At 46.6% G+C, this 6,448-nt stretch overlaps 1 long non-coding RNA gene across 1 annotated transcript in view; it reads right to left on the reverse strand.

Moving 5' to 3' along the window:
• The window catches only part of LOC109311885, a 4,583-nt gene extending 3,843 nt beyond the window's left edge, over nucleotides 1–740 (reverse strand). Inside the window, exon 1 of the long non-coding RNA XR_002101649.1 lies at nucleotides 508–740. This is a non-coding gene — a long non-coding RNA (uncharacterized LOC109311885). The remainder of the gene's footprint in view (nucleotides 1–507) is intronic.
• Between the last annotated feature and the right edge of the window lie 5,708 nt (nucleotides 741–6,448).

Genomic DNA, 6,448 nt, shown 5'->3' on the forward strand with positions numbered 1-6,448 from the left:
TGCCCAGTGTCATTTCCTCCTTGGCTCGAAGCAAACTGTCTCCCCCACCACCTACCAACTACACACTGTAATACCGGATTCTGAATTCACCAAGTCCCCCTAATAGTTCCTTGTATGAGATCCCTCACTCATAAATGCTGACTGAAACACTTACATGAACAATATTTTAGCTCTGGTTGGCTGGCCAAGTGTAGAATTCACCTGGGCTGTAGGACAACTTCAGCATGGAACAGGAAACTTCTAGGACAGTGCTATCCCCAGCAAAGCACCTATGAACTATGGTCTTTCTTAGCAGAGAAGCTGCCCCACGTTTCAGAGGAGCTCAACACTGGGGTGGATCCTGTTTGTGCTCTCCAGAAACATCTGGAGGAGATCTGTTTTAACAAGGCTGCAGCCTCTAACCAGGACGCATGCAGGAGATACACCATAGGCTCAAACTACATTGGACCAAACAAACTGGGCATACACTAAGGTTTTTTGTGGAGAAACTGGGCAGAGCTAACCCACCTGGGCCTCCCTCATGTCTTTGGAGGCCAAGTGGATGATCCTCCTGACAAGGCTCCTGTCCAGGCCCTGTGTGTCCCCCTGCAAGACTTTCTTCAGGCTGGAGTAAATGGTTACTTTTGTCTCCTGAGAACACACCAAGAAAGAGAATGATGGGTTTCCTTTGGGACCAATGCCTGATCATCCAAGACTGTGATGTTGGACATCAGCTACCCAGGGATTGTTCTACAGTCACTCTGAGGAATCAAGTCTTCTCCACATCCTAATTAAAACACTCCAGCATTGACCTCTCTGTCATATGTAATGAGCCCTCTCTCCCCCTGCATTTTGAAATGGCTGTGAGGGTGCTTTAACTAAAGTTCATTGAATAAGCTTTAGGTAAAGTGCTCTAATGGCCATTTTAAAATGTTGGGTGCCCAAGCCTCGCAGATGGCATCACGATATTCTCACTATCTGCCCCACCCACACACTGGGCCTCAGAACCCTACTATTGAACCCCACCTGGATTCCTCCCTTCAGGCAGACTCTTCCGCCGTAATACCGAGCAACATAGCTCCCTGAAACTGGTTCCCCTTCATGTGTGTTCCCCCCACCGAGACCTTTGGCTCCTCTAGCCCTGGCCCACCTCCAGGCTAGTCGGGACCCCAGGCCCTCAGCTCTTGGGCGTCCCTCACGGCGGGCCCCTGGCCCTTCAACCATTCCAGTCCTGGCCCCAGAATGGGCCAGCCAGGGGAAACTCCAACAGGCCTGAGTTTATGGCCCTTTTCTCCTTGAACTGCCTTGTTTATATGGGCAGCCCTGAATCTAAAATGGCTGCCCACATTAGGCACCTGGGGGCTGCCAGCTCCAGGCCCTTAAAGTGGCAGGCACACACAATGCCCTGCCACAGTAATGTATACAGAAACACCTCACACCATCCACCTGGCTGCAAGGGGGACAGGGTCAGAAAGAGTTTGGGGAATGGAAGGAGGCCTTTCCCTGAACATCTAACACAATCTCCAATGATCAGAAGCATGTCAGTGTTCAGAGGCTGAGTCTTGATCCTGACTTGGTATCAATCACTCAAGCTACAGTCCAGGTCACCAAGTAACACTGGTTTGCACAACTGAAAATCTGGCTCTAGAAAAGCTGATTTTAGCTAATCCACTTATTCCTTGTGCTTCCAAGAATGGGTGTGAGACTAGATATTAGGCATGGAGAACATCATGGGAATCTTACCTCTGCTGGGTAGTTTCAGGTCGATTACTTCCATTGTTCAAAGTTGGCTTAAACGAACTTTCTTTCTCTCATGTGCTGAGCAGCTCCTATCATGGAAGTGTCTGGAGCCACTCAAGCTGCCAGGTCCAAGACCCAAGAAAGAGGTGAGCCAACAGCCTTTGTGATGTAAGCATCACTATGACAACTAGGTGACCAATCCCTGCCTCATAGGTGGCTGCTGACCATTGAGAGGCTGTGTATCATGTAAGTTTTCACAGGGCTGCATAAGGTTCCAGATATAAGTATCCTCAGAGGAGGCTTAATTTGTTTTGATGTAGAATATCTTAGTCCCTCAGATCACCTTGGAGTTTCCTATCTTCTTCGGATGCACAGTACCTTCCAACACTGATTAAATATTTAAATCTGTCCATGGTTGAATTTGTGAGAAATAAAAACAGGTAGGAACCAGGACAAGCTTCCTCTCACTTCCTAGTTGCTTGGCCTCCTTTTTTTTCTCATCTTGTCATCCAAAAGGGCTTGCTGAAGCCCTCAGATGTTACAGGACTGGGTTGCAGCCTTCTTGTCCATCCATCCCACCAAATGCACCCTGCTTACATGAGTCTTGGGCCTGTCTACATGGAGGTCCCACCCCCCTCTCCATCCAGTGCCCCCAGTGGTGGGTGTGGGATGGATAGCTGCCATGAAAGCTATTCAAGAAGTTGATGATTCAGGACTTTAAAATTTGGCCCAGTGGGAATCTCACAAATGTCTCACATGGTAGAAAATCTGTATATAAAGGTACTTGTTTCCCTCCCATGTCACTGCCGTATCCCCTAAACATTAGTTATTTAACTCATACGCAATCCCTGTAAGACTGACTAGGACCACTATTCTCAATTAGCAGATGAGGATAGTGAGACAAAGAGAGAGCAACTGATAGGTCTAGAAGACATGTACTGGTGCAGGGAACTGAACCAAGACCTCTTGAGTTCCTTTTCAGAGACCTCTGATGTGTCAAACTCTCAATACAGAGGGTTCACTCTTGCTTTTCCTGCAATGCCTGTAATTTGTGGAGGAGGAGGGAGCTTTTCCTGAAGATACAAGAATGGTTGCATGTACTTGCTAAATGAATAGGTGTGATGAAGTGCAGTGTGTGCCTGCGTACACTGGAGGAAATACAGGACCAAGTAAAATACAGCAAGAGCTGTGTTAACAGGCACTTTATTAACCAGAAAACTCTACTAACCAGCATCTGAGGGACACGGCAAAAGCAAAACCAGAAGTACCACTTCCAGGGGGTTTCCAGTTTTGCCACTGCAAGCCGAGTTTTTCTTTGTCACTTCTTCGGCCCGCGGCCTGGGGCAAAGCAACCTGCACAGGGCCTCCCTCCCTGTCTCCCAGCACACTGATGCTGGGGAGTGCACCAGACGGTGCACATTTGATTATATTTTTTATTTGTTATATTTTTTATGTGAATACAGCATCTGGCTTAATTAGGCTCATTGCTTGCATCAAAACACAGTGAGAAGCTGACAACCCCTCTGCACAGGGCTACCTGCATGAACACTTTTCTCTGAACTTAGCAACAGCAAGGTCTGTGATCTTAGGTGTGTTATATCTCAATTCCGTATCAGTGAACTTACGCCAAAGTTTGCCATGTTATTAAGGCTGACTGTGTGGCATCTTACAGGATGCCATGCACAAACTTCTGTCTTCTAAAATAGTGATTGCTACTGGGAGTTCAGGCATACGGCATATGCAGTTTCCCTCGATAATTGCATGCTTCTGGTTTGAACTTCAGAAATGGACATCACCCTTTAGCTTCTGCTGCAGCTGCTCAGTCCCTCCGAAAACTCAGCCATAATCTTAACTTCTTCTATAAAGAAATGGGATTTTTTCCATGTGCAATTTCCTTTTATCTCATGCTTTCTCCTCAGATTTAAACAAGGAAGGAAGTATGGTTTGGTTTGGTGTCTAGGGCTATGATTCCCCTCTAGAGAAACTGAATTAAAATTCTTGGTTCACTTCACACAGATCTCTGGGGACAGGTGTCAGTCCCGCCCTGGGACTGACGTGAAACAATACTCTGGAGTGCCAGTCTCATTCAGAGCCTTGTTGGTGCTGTCTATAGTCATAAAAAACATGAGGTACAGTGATATGGGATGATGAAAGGCTTTGCATGCAGTTAACCAGCTCCCACATCTTCTGATCTGCCCTTTGGATCTCCCAGTCCTCAAAAGGAGGTGAGCATTAAAGGCCTCCATTAGTACCATGCTGTCCTTCCCTCCTTGCAAACGGGGGGTGGGGGGGTCAAAGGCAGCTCATGAAGTCCCACCAAACTCCCACATTCTACACATGTGCTACCAGCATTTCTTTTTTATTTCCTTATCTCCTTTATTGGAAACGAATGGCAACAAGTTCCTTTGGCCTGGAAATATAAGTAAAAGTGCAAGGTCTCACCATCAGCTACTTGACATATTGCCTGCCTCCCAACCTTATGTAGTTTGGTGAAGCTTTGACTTTATTCCAAGGGATAGGTAGGCTCCAGACCCACCCAGCATGGGAACTGCAGCCACTGAAAGCAAATAGTGTTCAGGGAGAAGAGACAGGAGACAGAGCACTTAAAATATCACTCAAACCAAGGCAGCAGGTTTCCGAGGTGTGTAGAGGTGCTCTCAGTTGGGCTGTCTGGGCAAATGCAAACATGCAGTTGTCCATCAATGCATAACAGCACTGAGCTGCTCTGCTCAGCAAAATGAATTTCACTTCCAACACGCATACTTTTATACAAACCAAAATAAAGCAGTCTTCCCTGACCAAGTGCAGGGAGTGGAACCCAATGATCTTGTAAGGTCCCTTCCAGCCTCTAACATCTATGAATCTATGACAAAAGTAGCAAAAAATCCCATAACCTATATTTTTGGCCTTGATTTTTCCACTGTTCTGACATAGGGTGACTATGAGTTTCCCCCAATCCTACGAAAGCAAAGGTGGCAAAATGTCTGTAAAGGAACCAAATTTAAACCCTTACTTTTGCCACCAAGGAGGAGGAATAATTTCACAACCTCAGGTGAGGAACTGGTAGTGGATCAGCTTAGGTCCCAAACCACATGTGACTGAAACCTGTCAGCATGGCCTGGTTGTTTCAGACTTTACTTTTGCTGATACACCAGTGTTTTTACAGAGAGATAATTAACACACAATCCATATCTAACCATAAAATCCTATGAGATGGCAAGGCATCTGCAGTGTTTGCTGAAAGGGAAACATGAGATCATCACTGTGAACCCCACCCACGTTTGACTTTGTCCTATTTTCCATGCAGTAAAATCACAGTGCCTTGTGGCCACAGGATTTCTGCAGTAGGGTGGTGAATGGGTGCTAGCTACCTGCAGTGAAAGCACACCCTTTTTTTGCAATTGGAGCTGTAGCACCTGATAGGACATGCATTAGTAGAAGCTACCCTGTTTGGGTAGTGATGTACAAATAGGCACAGGGTGACAAATGCTTGTCCTTTCATTCCTCCATCATACTTTCATGCAAGCAATGTGTTTAGGAACGGGAAGCCTCTCCAGGTCAGGGTAAAGGTGGCCTCTTGTGTAGAGATGTGGGTCCTCAGAGGAAGGATTAAAATGAAGACCTTTCATCAGCACAGTAACCTGAAAAAAGGACTCTTGATGGCACCTGTCCACATCCACATTACTCTGCTCGTATCCTTTGGTTGGATATCTGGAGTCTCCCAAGGAGGAGCTGTCCAAAAGGGAGGTTTTCTCGCTGTCTGGAACCCCGAGGTGTCCTCCCTAGTCTCCCTCCAGACAAAATGAAAGAACCTGCACCCTGTAAGGGTGGGCACAGACCATCCATCCAGATAGGAGACTTCTGATTCAGAGCTGGAATCCAACCCTTTCTGACTCGCACAGAACATGGCAGTTTTGGTCTCTCTTTGGGAACTGAGGCATTTCAGTGTAGGGTGTGAAACTGCTGTCGTCCTCCTCCTCTGACAAGTAAAGGAGAGAAGCTGCTGGTGATATGTTGTTTCTTGCTGAGGGATTGTTCCTCCTCTTCTGTGATTCCAGCTTTAGCGTGGGTACAAAGAGCTCCTCCACAAATAATTCTTCCTCATTAGGCTTCTTCTCAAGAACCAATATGGCAGAGGCCTTAGACAGGAAAAACCCTAGTGGGGAATGAGATTTGCAGTTAGGGGGATTTTTTTTTCTTTGATTGATGTTTTTTAAAACCAAGGCAAAGAGTTTGCAACATACCAACATCACATGACTCTCATCATGGACCTATTGGTAATGGAGCCCCTGCAGGCTACAGTGAGGTTATGTTAATTTCCATATCTGCGGAGTGCTCAATGCAAGGAGACTCCTTTCTGAGCAAACCTGCCTACTGTTCCAGCACTGCAAATGGCAAGGAATACACTGGAGCATCCCATCTGACTGGTTCACCCATTCTAAGTGCTGAGCATTGTCGCACATGGGAGAACATCATCTGTGATAGCACAATGCTGTCTAGCTGCTTCACCACAGCCCTCCCTTGCAGGTACAATTCTCCCTAGGCCATGGGCCAGCTTGGGGCTTGCACATCACTGACTCTTTCAATCCCTATATCTTTTTCTCACCTGGGTTTGATTTTGCTTTTGCATTTCCCCACTCCTCTGTCCTTCAGGTTCAGGAATACAATGTCGTGGTGCTTCTAACTCTAGCCTAAATCAGGCCACAGGCTGCCCAGGTTAAAATCCAAA

This window comes from Crocodylus porosus, unplaced genomic scaffold (assembly GCF_001723895.1).
Source record: "Crocodylus porosus isolate Cpor-Errol unplaced genomic scaffold, CroPor_comp1, whole genome shotgun sequence".
Lineage (NCBI taxonomy): Eukaryota > Metazoa > Chordata > Crocodylia > Crocodylidae > Crocodylus > Crocodylus porosus.